Raw genomic sequence first — 16,618 nt, 5'->3', positions numbered from 1 at the left:
CCTTAAGATAAGACATGATAGTACAAACCACATCCTTTCAACTTTCTCTGTTCTCTTCCTGCCCAAATGGGGCAGATGGAAGACACACTAGAGGTGGGAACAGTGGAATGGCACTCCAGACTTTTGGACCAAAGCCAAACACAGCTCAAATAAAAAGCAGGGAGATTCTGTTTGGCCCTAACATGACTGGAGGAGCATTGTCTGAATTGCAGTACTTTCAATACTTCTTATTGTTTGGAAAGGTATTATCCAAAGTGGGCAATATTCAGCTTGGATGCCGGAGAGGATCCTGCCTCTTCTCTGTCTTTTTAATTAATTAATTTAATTTAAAAAATGATAATATTTATTAAACCAAAGGATTTTCACATTTATTTGAAATAAAACTTAAAGTAGCTAGCTTTAAGACTAATTCATTAGGGTAATTGGGAATTTTAAACTAATTTTTAGTTATTGAACTTAACAGTTTCACTCTTCCATGAAAGCCATATATAAGAGGAAAAGCAATACATGGAAAATAAGTTGTAAGGATAAGAAGAATGCAAATGTAAGTCAACATGTTAGCAATGATAAACTTTAAAATTAAATTCTGATATTCCCTGGCAGGTAAGATAAAAGAAAACTTTTGATTACTTGTCATTTTCCGTGACTATGAATCAGAAGCATATTCTTTACCTGTGAATTGGTAGAAATTCACATTCCCAGTACAGTAACTATAGAAAATAGTGTGAAGCTTCCTCAAAATAAAACAAAACGAAACAAAGTACTGTCTGCTCACACCTGTAATCCTAACTACTTAGGAGACTGAGACCTGGAGGATTACAGTTTGAAGCCAGCTTGTTTAGAAAAGACTAGGAAACTCTATCTCCAAGGCCGGGGAAAAATGAGGGAGGAGGTAACAAGTTGAACAAGAAATGTATTCTCTGCCTTACATATGAAACTCTATCCCCTTTGTACTGCACTTTGACAATAAAGAAAAAGAAGCCAGATTGGAAGTGTGGCTCAATGGTAGCGTGCTACTTACGAACAACAACAACAAAACTAAGTGAAAGTTTAAGGTCCTGAGTGTAAACCCTAGTACCAGCAACTTCTCCCCACCCCCCAAAACGTAAAAAATGGAATTCCCATATAATCTAGCATGCCCATTACTGAGTATATATCAAAGGAAGCTAGATCAGAATGTTAAAGAGCTATCTGTCATCCTTTGCTCATTACAGCATTATTCACAACAGCCAAAACATAAAGACAGCCTAAGAGTTCGTCTATAGGATAGATTAAAAAGATGTTCAGATGTACAGATATACAATGGAATACTATTCAGGCACAAAAGACAAATACTGCATGATTTTCCTCATCCGTGGAATCACACAAGTGAAGAGTAAAGTTATTACCTGAGGCTGAGGGAGAGGTGTGGTTGGGAAGATGTTGGTTAAAGCATTCCAACTTCTAATTAGATAAGAGTGATAACTTCAAGAGAGCTATTGTACAACACGATGACTCTAGGTATTAATAATGTATTCTTGGAAATTGTTAAGTGAGTTATTAGCTATTCTTATGAAAAATGACAGATGAGTTAGTGTATTAGCTTGATTTACTAATCTATAATGTTTATATATTTCAAAATGTTGAATTGTATAGGATACATATACATAATTTTGTCAATTAAGAAAAGTAAATCGTAAAAATGCAAATTCTCAGGCCTTGCTTCAGCTAGACTACAGCAAAATTACTGGCAACAAAACCCAAGGATCTTTTTATAACGATTCCTCCAACAGATTCTTACAAGCATATAGAATATCTTTGGTATTATGCTATGAGGTGGTGAGTTAAGAAAGCATCTTTGGGGACAACAGAAGACCACCAGAAAAGTGCTGCAGTTCCCACTGGCCTGAAAGCCCTCCATTGGGAAGCCAGCTGGCAGACCTTGAGCAAGCATGAGTATTCTGGGCACAGGGTCCCACTCTGACTGCCAGAGCCTACCTCTGAGAGAAGCAACAGGGCCAGCCAAAAAACAAATGTCATTTCTTTCACTTCCTTTTTCTTCTCTTTCCTGACCCAGTGACATTTGTGACCTGCCTGCCAGATTTAATTACAGGCCAGGAGAGAAGATCTAGTGTTCATACTTGGTTCCCTAAGGAAAAGGTGACTTAATTCTGCTTGTGAGATGTATGCTTAAACGACAGAGGAACTGCAAATGCAGGGAAGCCCTGACAACTAGAAACCTATGTGAGAGCTTCCAACTAGCCTCCAGGATGAGCAGAAAATAAGATGAGAAATTGCCAAGAAATGTAGTTTGCTTTGTTGGATTTATGGTACAGCCAGAAATATTTGGAAGAACCCAAGAAACTTTCCCAAGCGCTGCTCCAGCCCACACACAGACCTAGAGACTTGTTGCTTATGTATCCCATGACGGTTAGCAACATAAAACAGGTAGATTAGGTTCACAAGTCTAGGCCTATAATCCCCAAATATAAACCTAGTATTTTGTTGTTATTCCTTTCATATCCTTATCCGCCTTTGCATACTTAAAGCAAATGTTAGGGTAATTAGCTATCTTCCCAAAGCATCCTAAAATTTAAAAAAAGATATAAAATGCATGAGAAGGCCCAATCTCTCATAGGGTTGAGACATAAATACTTTTTCATATACATCAAAACAATCAATGAGGACCTCAAGTAGAGTGGAGAGTAAAATAAAATGAAAATTTGATTTTTATTGAATGGATTTTTAAAAATGAAAGGCAAAAACCTAAGAAAGAATGAAGCAGACTTGATTCTGAAGCCCAATTTTTAGCTAAGTAGCCTTAGATAAGGTCACTTAAATATCTTGAGCCTTACCTCATCCAGTTGTGAAGAATAAATTCTTCTTCAAGTCGTGTGTAGTACTAAATTCTGGTTAGTACTCAATAGACAGAAATAATATTTAGAATAATGGCAGACTTAATAAGATAGATTAATATGGAATATAGGGAAGATAAATATTTATATTTTATTTAGAAATGATACTAAAGAGATGTTGAAGGTCTCTTTGTTCTGATAAGATAATCTTATTCCATTTCTAATATATTACTCTTCAGGTAATAAAGTCAATCACTTTCAAATAGTTTATAAAGTCAAGATAAGTATAAGTAAGTATTTCAAATGAAACAACTGGTATAGATAAATATACCATATGAAACAACTGGTTAGAAAGAAATATATTGAGCTGCTTATAAGAGTTGCATCTATATTTATAAATAAACATTTATTGAGTTTGAATACGTTAGTGCATAATTCTATATGCTTATAGACTTTTAAATTATGAAAGATACTATAGAAATACATGAAGTTATTTGCTAGAAAAATACTTCTAGAGAATAGTCCCACAACAATGAGAATATACTTAGTCCTACAGAACATGCTTGAAGTACTTGAACATGCTCAAGATGGCATATATATTATATAGTGCTGGTACTAAGGCTTGCATTCAGGGCCTGGGTACTTTCCCTGACTTATTTTGCTCAAGGCTGGTACTTTACCACTTGAGCCACAGATCCATTTCCCAGATGGCAAAATTTATGTGGTATGTTTAACCATATTTAAGAATTAAAAAAATTAATTGGGAGCCAGTGGTTTATGCTTGTCATTTTAGCTATTCAGGAGTCTGAGAGCCAGAGGACATGGTTTGAAACCAGCCCAGGCAGAAAAATCCATGAGACTCTACCTCTAATTCTAAAACTGCTAAGCTGTAGATGTGGCTCAAGTGATAGGTTGTTAGCCCAGCAAGCAAGATGAACAAGCATGAGGCCTGGAGTCCAGACTCCTGTACTGCAGGTGAAAAACAAAACATACCTCATTTTGGCCATTGATTAATATTTTACCATGAATCACAAAGCCCACTCATAGACTGCTGTTTTTCTTTTTTCTAAATGAAGCCAAATTTTAGCCTAATGGCTGAGATGCAATGCTCAATGAGAAATGTCATCTTCCTCTCTGATTTGTAGACAGTTTCCATACCAAAGAGAATAAAAATGAAACAGGAAAAGCTAGTATTAAACATTCTTCATAGTTAAACATGTACTTCTTTATGTGTTAAATGAAAGAACCTGACTACATGAAGTTTATCTTTAAATAGGGAATGAATCAAGACTGAGAAATTCAGATAGTAAGAACGCCTTAGTGTTCAGCTTGGTCTTTGCAATTGCTGAGAAAGAAAACACTCATTTCCCACAATCCAGTCCAGACTGGAAACCTACTTGGATGAGTGACCTATTAAGATAAGGAGACATCTCTGGTTACAGCTCTTACAAAACTTCAATTTTCTTTCAACACAACAAGCATCACTTTTGACAGTGCTTTTTTACAGGAGACAGGAGTCCTCACAAATTTGCTATATCACTCAATCAGCCCCATTCTTTGCTTCAGAAGGTCAGAAGACCAGAAGTTAGAAAGTTGATGTGAACCTTTTGATGATGGCCAGTGGGAGAAATGGATTTACCTAATGAGAAAAATCCAAGATAATGTATTTTTAAAAATAGTTTGGATCATAGTTATTTTTTTCTTGTAGCAATACAATGGAATAACAGAATAGTGAAAGATGCCTGGGGCTTGTTGTTACAAAACAGGTGTTCAGGTTGCCTGTTATTAGCTTCTCAAGCCTGAATGAGACACCTAAAACATCCAAGCTTCCGTTTTCTTCCTTCTATGAAGCAAATTGTAGTAAGTCTTATGATCCAAGTCTTGCTGTAGTGTCTTTCCTACAAGGCTAGGCGACAAAGAGAAGCCAGGTTCCATGAATTCTTTTCTGAGATGGTACTTCCAGATAGAGGTCTTCAGGTGTTACTGTCTCAGATTGACACAAATCCCATTCCAGGGCTGCAGGAGCATGGTCTCCTGGAAGTCTACCATACTACTATGGATTTAGACTCTATGGGCTCAAAGGGAGCCTATTTACATGGGATATGGACAGATACTGGACATATAGACTGGATTGTCCACACAAGGTTAATGGATTTTTATGGTGTAGGACCGAGTGAGGAATGAGACCAAACATAGAGCAACTTGTGGAACAGAGGTTTTCATTTGTATTTTTGCCTGGGACATCACAAATGTTATGGGCCAGCCTGGTGTATCTACCTTTCTCATTGCATGGTTTATTCCAAAAAATCAGATCTTGCACAGTCAGCTTGCCTCACATAATGATAGAATCCATTAAGAGACAGGTAAAGAAGATTCCATCTCTTAGAAATACTAATAGCCTGACAGGGAGGCTTATAAGTTTTGAATGTCTCTAAATCACTTCCTTCTCCTTACCATCAGCAGCTTAAATAACAACAGACCCTTGGAATCCACCTATCATTGGAATCATTGGCAACAAGGTCAATTAAAATCACACTGAGTGGCAAAATTGTCTCTTAAGAATTCTAATGTCACTTTGTGTGCTTAATGTATGCCATGCTTGTCTTCTATATTCAAAAGACAAGTAACTGCAGAGAAGAAATCCGGAGCTAGCACTGGAGTTGTACCTGCTGGAGGTTGAACTCTTCTTTGCCATCCACTATACATATTTTTGGATTAGTAATTTTTGTAAGCTCAGTTCTATAATGTATAAAATGGAGGAAAAGCTCCTTCTATATAAAAGGGAACATTTGTGAAGATCTTACAGAATATCAATCTATAGTACTTAGAATGAGATTATGTATTCAGTGGACCCTCAATTGACTATTCCTAAAAACTGAAGAAGTCAACTGGATTTATTATTTCTTCAGAGGCAAGGCTTGTATTTTTTTCCTGTAATTCTATCTTGATCTACGAATCTGTACAAAACAATTTTATGTAAACTAAAGAAACAGATTCTAGCTGCCTATTTGGAAACAACTTTTTTGAGGGCAGAGATCAAGTCTGATCTGTGTTTTAACTCTTCATACTAACACAATCCCTGACATGTGATTTAGTTGGATGAATAATCTCAAAAGAGAGAGAAAAAATTCAAACTCAATTCTAGTATCTGTGATCACCTATATTAAACTTATAAAAAAGAAGTGATTGGGATTTTTCTGAAGACAGGTACATTAGAAGATTTAGTTTAATGCTGGCAAACTCTATATTTGTAAGTAAACCAAAACAATGTAAATTCTATCCAGGAAAATACCTTAGCTGACTTCTAGCCCGTGAATTCAAATTCTGTGTTGGCAAAGACAAAACACCAATGTTCTGGGAACATATGGTGGAAGAATCCTTCATGGAGGGGAGGGAAGCAAAGGGAGAGGAAGTCACAGACATCCCAGTGTCCCGTTCAGGGGTATGGCTCAATAACTTCACTTCTTCTAAGGCGGTATTGCATTCTAAAGGTTCTGCCATGTCCCAGTAGTGCCACAGACATGTGTAACTTTAGAGAACATTTCAGATTCAAAGTATAATGTTTGGTGATTGGAGAGTGCTTGAGTTGTAGTTCCTGAGAAGCCTAGATAGGCATAAGTAACAGAAAAGAGGAAGATCTGTGAAAGCACTGGGAATCAGGTTGAAAGGGCAGTTTTGAGAGTAATGCCCCAGAGAAAGACCAAATTCTATTGACTGATTAGGGAGGGGCTTCTATAGAGCTCAGTGGTACACCTAGCAAATGACTGGTTTGCATTGCTGGCCTGGGTGGACAAAAGCTGGTACAAACCTGGGTGGGAAGAGTAAATCATCTTTAAGTATTGCCTACGTAGGAGGGTTGACTAACTTTTTCATGTGTCTTAACTGCTTAAACTTCACAACCCCTTTGGAAGTTCAGGTTTGTAATTTCATTTTAGAGCTGAAGACTGAGTAAAAAGTTTTGAGATTAAGCACATAAAAATGCCACATGGCCTGGACTATACTTGTTTCTTATAATTTATTGATCTTGGTGAGGATTTTGTTGCTGTCTTCACAAACACTTGAAAGATTTTTCTCTAAAAGATATTCAGGTGTTACCACCATTTACTATCTCCATGGACATCTCCTATATGCTTTATGCAGTGTGTGAAATAAAGTTCATCTAGGACAGTGGCCCTTGAACTTTGGTAATCCGAAGAAAATCTGAAGGTTATTAAAACTGCAGGTGCAGGAAAATTTCCCTGGGTTCTGGTGGGTCTGTGGTAGAGTCCAAGTATTGAAGGTGAGTTCAAACCCAGAAGCAGAGAGACTGTAAGGCAAAGTAGAAATAAGGACATGATGTAAAATTAAAGACATAACAAAGCAATGTAGAAAGTAGCATTTATTTTTACATTCTGCCCATGTCCCTTTTTCTCCAGCCATATTTAACTGCAGAATTTAAGTAGGGAAGGGAGAGGGAAAGCACAAGAAATCTGGTGAGTCTAGGCCAAGGAAAAACCATGGAACACTCTTACACAATGCTGCTTTGATGGGCAAACACTGGATTACAAGGTCAAAGTCAGAATGGTCTGGAAACTCTCCAAAGCAGAACAGATGAAACTAGATACCAGCATTGGTAGAAAGCCTGTTAGAAATTTAATCTTTTGTATTATTAAAAATAATTCCAAGAATTCCTAATTATTTGTCAGCTTAAATAAAATTAGATAGTTTATTAGGGATTTTCTAGGGCTAAAATAATTTGTGCTCTGTGCCAGTGGCTCATAACTATAAGCCTAGCTAGTCAGAAGGCTGAAATCTGAGGATTGTGATTTGAAGCCAACCCAGGCAGAAAAGTCCCCATAAGACTCTTCTCTCCAATTAACCACTCAAAAATAAGAAGTGGCACTGTAACTGAACTGATAGAGTGCTATACTTGAGCATGCAGAGGCTCAGGGACAGTGCCCAGGCCCTGAGTTCAAGCCTCACAAGCAAAAAAATTGTACCATGGATTCATGCCATATTTATATGTGTATATAAATATTATATAATATTGAATATTACATATAATATTCATATATAAGAAATATATACAAACATATAATTACATATTTCTTCTAAAATAGTTTAAGGAATAACAGAAGTATATAATTCAAGGTAATACATTTTTACTGTTAATATCTTATTTCTACAAACAAATTCCAGTTATTTTAGATAGGACATTCTTGAACTTACATGCAAATATGGGTTTCTCACCTTATGGAAAAGGGTAATTTTTAAAATATGGCTAGAAAATGGACTTCTGGAAACCTGATCAAATGGAAAACTGGCCATTTGTAGGAATTATGCAATCAATTCTCCTGTGGGAAATAAAAAAGTAACCTCCTATTAACTTACTCATCTTGGCGAATCTGGACTTAATTATGCTTTTGTGATTTATGCAAATTTTGGAAGCATTTGGAGCATTACAAATTAAATGTAGAGAAGTTGAAAAGAGCCTTAATAAAGAAGAATCATACAGGAAGAGAACTAGTGATATAGGAAATTTTAGTGGATAATGAATCTAAAAGTAATCCATCTTTTCAATAAATTGATACAGTGTGATGATAATAGCTAATGGATTATAAAGCAAATAAAAAAGCTTAATAAATAACAAATTACATCATGCATTCCTCAGGACAGAAGAGTACACTGTTATCTTGAGACCAGAGCAGTTCCCCAAAATGAACACAGCTGAGAGCCAGGCATCAAATCAGTGAAGGTCTTCAACTGTCAGAGAAATGGGTTTTGTGCATCTGGCTTCTCTTTCAGGGAAATTGGCAAAACATCACTGATCCTAATCCTACAAATGTAGATGTTTAAAACAGGTTGAGGCAGCAACATTTTATAGGCTAGCATGAAAAGAAAAGCAATCACAGGAATGATATAATTACAGGGTAATAAAAACATAAACACCATTAATGCATTAATTTATATTTGGATTTTTTTCCATGCTTGGCTTACCAACTCATAAATACTAGGTTTTCATTACAAAGTCATTGAGCTAGGATTGATTTTTTTTGAGACTAGAATAATTAGCCACTCAAGAGACTAGAGGATTTAGAAAGATTTTTAAAAAACTAAACCCCTCAAAACAGAAGTAGCGAAAAAGTTACCATTCTGAACTTTTATATATTTCCAAATTAATATACTAGGCATAACTGTTTCCTTATGCTGTCCTTTTAGACCCCAGCTATACTCTTTCTTCAAGTAATGTAAGGTTTCAGGAAAGTGGTACATACCTCTATTCCCAGTACTCAAACTGGGATAGAGTCAGATTCTGTCTCGAAATAAATAAATAAGTAAACAATGCAGGCAACTATATGATCTTGAAAAGTCACTTTAGTTCTTCAATTCAGTTTCTTTACCTATAAAATCTAGACAGCAATAGCTATGCCAGAAGGCTATATTAGAGGGAAGAAATTATGCAGAAGTGCTTTACCTAGTTCAAGACTCAATAAATGTCAGTCATGATTTTACTGCTCCAAGAGAAACTGGAGTTAGAAAGAGATGCTTTATTTTGATCTCATAGGCAGCTCCTAGTTAATATAATTGAGAGACAGCTCTTTATACTAAAACTGGCTCACAAATTCATGACATCAGCAAGAGTAACAAAATGAGCTCAACTGTTGGAAACCAATTGAGAGTATGACTCCTATTATAGAGGTGGTGTGTGTGTGTGTGTGTGTGTGTGTGTGTGTGTGTGTTTGTGATGTTTATATAGAAAAAGGCATTTAATTAAAATTAAGTTATATAGATTATGCAGATTCTAAAAAAAAACTGTAGATGATTTTTTCTGTAATTAAAGAGAGCTTTGAGGTCCTTCAGAGAAAACCATGCTTCTCGTGTGTCAGACTTGTGGGATGAGCTGTTCTAATCCTGTGTTTCTGCAGGGACAGTGATTCTGGGCAGTTCTAGCATCTGTCTCCTACCCTCAGAGTCCAATCCATTTCACCTCAGACTGATGAGCTGTTTTATCTTTATGGTGGTTTCTAAAATACCAGAGATTAATACAGGTTAACTTTGCTTTTGCTAACTACATGATGAAAAAATAATTGTGTAGTGTGAGGAGCTCGAGGCTCATGCCTGTAGTCATAGCTACTCAAGAGGCTGAGCTCTGAAAATGGTGGTTTGAAGCCAGCATGGGTAGGAAAGTCTATGAGACGCTTATCTCCAATTAGTAACCAGAAAACTGTAAGTGATGCTATGGCGCCATGTGGTACAGCACTTGAGAGAAAAAGTTCATGTAACTCTTCTGTATACCATCACCTTTATAATAACAATACAATTTTTTAAAAAATTAAATAAATAGAAACAAAAAAGAAAGAATATTACTGTATCAATATGACATTCTTATTACTTTTTGCCTTAAAAATATTGGGGTTCTGAGGTTTGACCTCAAGGCCTTGTTCTCACTCACATTGCTTGTTTGGCTGGTGCTTAACCACTTGAGCTACACTTCCAGCCTTGCTATTTTCTGCTTATTTTGGAGACAGAATCTCACAGACTTTTCTTTCTGATCTGAGCTGAACTCGAATCATCATCCTTTGGATCTCATCTAGGATTACAGGTAAGAGTCACCAAGACTGGAATCTATCGTAGTTTTATTCATTTGATCATTTTCCTACATTCTCACTTTACCCTTCTTACATAGAAGATTAATGGCATTTAAGGCAATGAAATGGAATGGCTTTCTTTTGGGGATTCTGTTTTCTTCACTTTTTAGGGACCATGCATTGAATTTTAATATCTTTAATTCCCTTGAGATTACTTCTGAGTGGGATAGAAGGCAAAATCTTAGAAAAGAGTCCTGTGATGCTGATCTTTTAAAACTTGTTTGTTTGTGAACTTCATTTTATCCACCAAATGTAAAGCAGTATAAATCCTCCATGAGTAGGTTCTAAACCACATTCATTATACTCCAAGCCAACTTCAGGATTGCGGGTTAGAACTTCTACATATTCTGTCTTCTGAGCTGGTAAGAAATCCATAAATAAGCTGTGTTAAAGTCCCCAGCTCTAGCCTGATGATGTATAATGTTATAGTGAACAATATTATGTTATAATATCATATATGTTGTATATATGTTATATATAATATGTTATAATATTGTTAGAAAAATATAGTGAACATGGTTATAGTGAACAATATGATGACCTTTGCACTACAGTGGCCACTTACAATTTACTATAGATACAAGCCTAATTAGTCAAAACATTTTACTTTCCATCTTTCAAAATGAAAGGGAAAAATCAAAATGTATTTATTCTTCTCCAAGGCTTGGGATAGGCAGGGGAAATTTTTCCTCACTGGTAATATAACATAAAAGGACACTGTACAGAAGTTAATATGTGGGCTAAGAATGGCCAAGCTAAATACAAACTCATATGGCCCAATTATCTAAAATGATCTAAGTAGAATGCTAAAGAATCATAAACCAAGGGAAAATTACCTAAAGGAAAATTGAAGAAGATAATAGACACAAGGCAATCAAACCAACAGGAGATACTGTTTGAATTAAGGGTAATTTTCCTCCAGCCACTGATTTCTAATGACATTCTAGCTTAACAGAAAAAAGAGCAAGGACATTCCAGTGGAACTGACTAAGAATACGTTTGAGTATGAGCAGTGCGTGGATCAAGTCTCATATTAACCAAATAATACATTAATGTATCTTTTAGAAGGGAATCAGGAATTTTTTAAGATAATTATTTTAAACTACAACCTACACCGTTCACCAAGCTGTTTCTCAAACAGGTAACACAGAATGGAAAGGACCTTCAACTGTAGGAAGGACAACTGCAAATATGTATGCACATTTTCCTTGGTGTCAAAGAGCCATATGTTTTTCTTTGAGCAAATACTTTTACTTCTCTGGTTTTTGGTTAGGATATATGTGATGTATAATGTCACAGTAGATGATATTTAAAGTTTGATATTCAAAGTTCTTGTATTACATGATGGAATGACTCAAGGGTTAGTATTTTTGCCCTAAAGTTCTCCCAAGTGATTCTCAATCTAGCATTTATTGAGGCTCAGATCCACTGAGATCGAGGTATAATGTTCAGGAATAAAATCAATATTCCTCATTCACAACAAATTCTTTAGGATACTTAAGTTTCTAGTAAGAAAAAAATTGGTGAGTATAGTTTAGAAAATGAGGATATATATTGTCTCCAGTAATGGGAAGCTTAGAGGTTGAATATTATGCTTCGCATTCCTCTGACTTAGTGGTTGTGTCTCTGTGTGGTATTTTCAACTTTGAATTTAATAAGTTCTTTTGTCTTCTGTATTACTTTGGGAAGAAAGATGACTTTCTAAAACTTTTCTATAGACTTTGTCTTGCATTTTGATGTTAGAATTGGATAACATGCTTATCCATAAACTAGTTCCTGGAAAAGGTCATGGTATTACCAAGATGAGAGATTCTTAGCCTTGGCTGCACATTATCTGGAAAATTTCTTTAAAATGTGGACAGCTATACACAACCTCCTGAATGTGTGATTTAATTGGTCAGGGGTGTGGTCAGGGCATCTAGAGTTCAAAAAGTTTCCCAGATGACTCTATCATACAGCCAGATTTGCAAACCACTGTCTTAGATCAATCATCTAGGCATGGAATGCTGCTGGGGAGTCAACAACCATGACCACTAAAATCCTTTAAAATCCCTTTAGCAAATGTACCTTATACTGCCTTATACTGGTGTTATAATCACTTTTGAAGGCCTACAGACTATTCCAGGGCAATAAATAGGCAGTGCCAGAACATGTCTTTTTTTACTCTTAGAGTATTTAAAAAAAGCAAAAACCACAAGATGCTTACTTCTGTGTCTGGAGTAAACATCTGGAGTTCTGGGAACAAATAGATAAATTCCTTAATGAGAGCTCCATCAATCTTTTGAGGTGATTAAAGATTTATCATTATGAGGGACTTTTATTCTTTCTAAGTACTTATCATAACACCACTTTCAGAACCAAATAACAGATTTTCTTCTTTACATTTACAAGTTACATGTTGTTGGCTCCCATATTTATAGTATTGATCTCTGGAGAGGAAAGCATCTACATTTGTTACTCACCTAATGTGTATTCCCACAAATAACAAGCACTGGTGGAGCATCACCATTACAGGGCCATTCCCCACCCCAACCCCCTTGTGCTCAGGTCTTCAGATTTGGTTTGAATGATACCACTGGCTGTCCTGGTTGGGTTTTATTCAACCACAAGATAGATGGGCTGATTCCCATAATAAGTCCACTCACATCTAGGTATAATAAATATGTATATCTAGTAAATCTATGTGTCTATTACTAAATTCATAGATATCTTCTTGGAAGATAGATATAGACTATGAGAATGTACAGATACCCTATTGGTGTGTGTGTGTGTGTGTGTGTGTGTGTGTGTGTGTGTGTGTGTGTGTGTGTGTTGGTTCTGTTACTCTGGAAAATGTGACCAATGCAGAAGACTTCAAGGTGGATAATATATCTGCACAGGAAGTAGTTAGGCAGATAAATAGGAAGAGAGAATTGGGATATTAGGATCATGAATTTCAACAATAAATGGTAGAGACATGAGAAAAAAAAGGAATCCTACTGCACTGATGTGAATATAAACTAGAACAACCACTCTACAACAGTCTGAAGGTTGTTCAAAAAACTAAACATAGGTCTTCCCTACAACCCAGAAATACCACTCCTGGGCATGTGCCCAGAGCATCACAAGTCAAGATATCACAAAGACATTTGCACACCCATGTTCTTTGCTGCACTATTTGCAATAACCAACTTGGGGATACAGCCTAGATGACTTACAATAAATGAGTGGATCCAAAAATGTGGCACCTATACACAATGGAATTGTACATAGCCATTAGAAAGAATTTGTAGGTAATTGGATGGACCTACAACAAATCTTGTTAAGTGAGGTAAATCAAGCTCCAAGAGACAAATGGCTCATATTTTTCTTGTATTCAGAAGCTAGATCTAAAATACACTTTGACATAATAAATTATACCAGTCTCTAGGCATTTACACAGCGTGAGACCAAAGGAGGACATTCTTAGAAGAGGAACAGAAAGGTGCAATGCCTATGTGCATCTGATAATACAAAATAATAATTATTGATATCAATTCCCAGAAATGGAAATGAGTTTTTTCTTTTTTTGCAGTTTTTGGTTCTTTAGTTGCCTTGTTTGTCTATGTGTCTTTGGGAGTATAAGGAGAGCCACAGAAATGGAGGGACAAAGGTTAAACAAATTCCGCAATGGTAGTGGACACTATGTTGAAAATGAACTATATAACTTGTGGGTGGAGCTGGGAGGGAAAAAGTGGGAGAGACTGAGGGAAGGGGTGACATTACCCAAAAGGAGATATACTCTTTGCCTGACTTATGTGACTGTAACCCCTCTGTTTTTAGCATTTTTTAATAAAAATTAAGAATTAGTTCAGTCTCATTAGTTCAGTATTATATCAGGAAAGATAGGAATAGCTGCCATGTCTGTCTTTTGCAGATAGGGAACTGGTGAAAGGGTTAAACACTACATGAGGCAGGGACCACATCACTGCCTTTGTGAGCCACAACACTTTATTTAGCTTAAAGATGGTATCTGGAACATTTACCCTCAGACTTTTGTGAATTTCCTCCCTTATATTCAAAGAACCAAGTAGTTTTAAAGATGTTGTAGTGCAAGGACAGAGTCATAACTTGTACAAAATCATAGCAAGCTGTTATGTAGACACTTAGAAGTGATTGGATAGACATCTTTGGCCACCTTCTATGACTGGCCCTATGTTACCTACTTTGGACACATTATTTTTAATGCTCAAAATCACCCTGCAGGTTTAGGATTATTTTTGTTTCATAGAGGCAAAAATAGGGCTTAGAGAGATTGAAGAGTTTGAAGAAATTGAAGAGATTGAAGAGCCCTGGCTTTTGGTGAGATGGAAAACAGAGCCTACATCCTATCATAGAGAAATACTATAGGATTTGTTTCCCATTCATGATACAGTTCTGAGATCAAAAAAATGATGTGGGGAGATATTTTTTCTCCAGCATCAGTGACCAGTTCACAAGTATCTGCTATTCAGCAAATTGCTAAATGAGTCATTCTTACGTTTTCCCAGGCTAGACTCCAAAAACACTTCTCATCACTTTAAAATGAGGAGAGTGTCAGCTTGGGATTGAACTCTGCCTCTTTTCCCACATCAGTTAACTTCATGCTGGTCTAGCATGTGCTGCCTCTTTTGATTAACTGATTACAATTAAAAAAAAAATCCCAGTAACTACATAAAAGGAAAATGTCTTTGTTATAAAATCATAAAATATTGCTCTAGTAACATCTTTATAGCAGATGTGTAGACAAGTGTTTCAAAGTTCCCCAGAATCTTTCCTACAAGATTGTTGTGATAATTAGATAGCTTAAGTACAAATAGGTTTAAGTACTTAGCACTGCATTTGAAACATAGTAAATTCATAATACATGGTAGCTATTATTGTTGTGAACCATCAGACATCTCTTACCTCTACCAACTCCCTACAACCTTATCAACACACACAAGAATTTAAAGTTTCATTTTAGAACACACTCCTCAGTAAATCACTGAGGTCTCAGGTTTGGAGAGGGAAGAGATAATAACCCTATAGTTTGGATCTATCAAGACAGAAAATCTATTAGTAACCAGATAATACATACACAGTGTCCATATAGGAGCCAATCACTGTCTTGCTTAGGAAATGTAGCCAGAACCCAAATTTATTTCTAGATGAAGAGTCCAAATCACAGAGAGGCAATATAATTTATGCATGAACACACATCTGGAAAAGATTAAAATTTAACCCACACTTTCTGATTTCAGGCCATTGGCTAATTTTTCTGAAATATAGATCTGTGTTAAACATTCATTTAATTTCCTTTTCTTTTCTTCCTTCCAGTGGTATGAAACATTTTAAAATAGTTATTGTATAGGTGATATACAGAGGGGTTACACTTACGTACATTAACTTTTCAAGGTAAAACTGAGAGAATTTTAGTGGGAAGCCATGGTCTTTTAGTGCTTACAAATATCCCCGGTGGGCCATTCAGAGCAAGATAAATGAGACCCCTGCTATTTTCCCACCTTCATTCTACAGTTGGAGATGCAGCACCATATATCTGATGTAGAAAATATTCTGAAGGGAGGCATCTTATCATTGGAGCATTTCATCTCCAAGATAGAGCTTTCGCTGTGCTTTCTGTGGGCTAGGGCTAGGTTTCATCAGGCCAGCTACTTTTGGTACAGATGTGAGCAGAATAGGCAGTACCATGAATACATGTTGGCCTCATCTCCTTTCTTGTATATTGAACTCCCTGATCTGATGTGGTGTGCAGGATTCTGTACCTTAACTGAATCCTCACTGTAAGTTTGTTGATATTCATGTTGTCAAAGGCATTTATTCATGTTATCCACAGGTGAGAAAGGAGGGTGATATCAGTATAACAGTGTTGGCAGAGAGAGAATTCATTTCATTTTCATTCCCTGATGGGCTTCATTTTCTGAAACTTCTCTTTTCTTCTCTCACTGGAACTTCAATTTTTATGTCTCATACTCTCTAAGCCAGCTGGCTGTCATAGGGAAAGCAATTTCCCATGACTTTTGTTTTTGAGAGGATGGTACTTTTAGATGCAAACTATGAAAAAGACAGCATCTTTATCTTGAAAATAAGATGCTTATAAATGTATAAATTTTGAAAATAATGATCTAGGGGTGCTTAGTTATTAATAGGAATTTTCAC

Source organism: Perognathus longimembris, chromosome 1 (assembly GCF_023159225.1).
Source record: "Perognathus longimembris pacificus isolate PPM17 chromosome 1, ASM2315922v1, whole genome shotgun sequence".
Taxonomy (NCBI): Eukaryota; Metazoa; Chordata; class Mammalia; order Rodentia; family Heteromyidae; genus Perognathus; species Perognathus longimembris.
The sequence above is the reverse complement of the archived record's forward strand: the minus strand, read 5'-3'. Positions refer to the sequence as shown.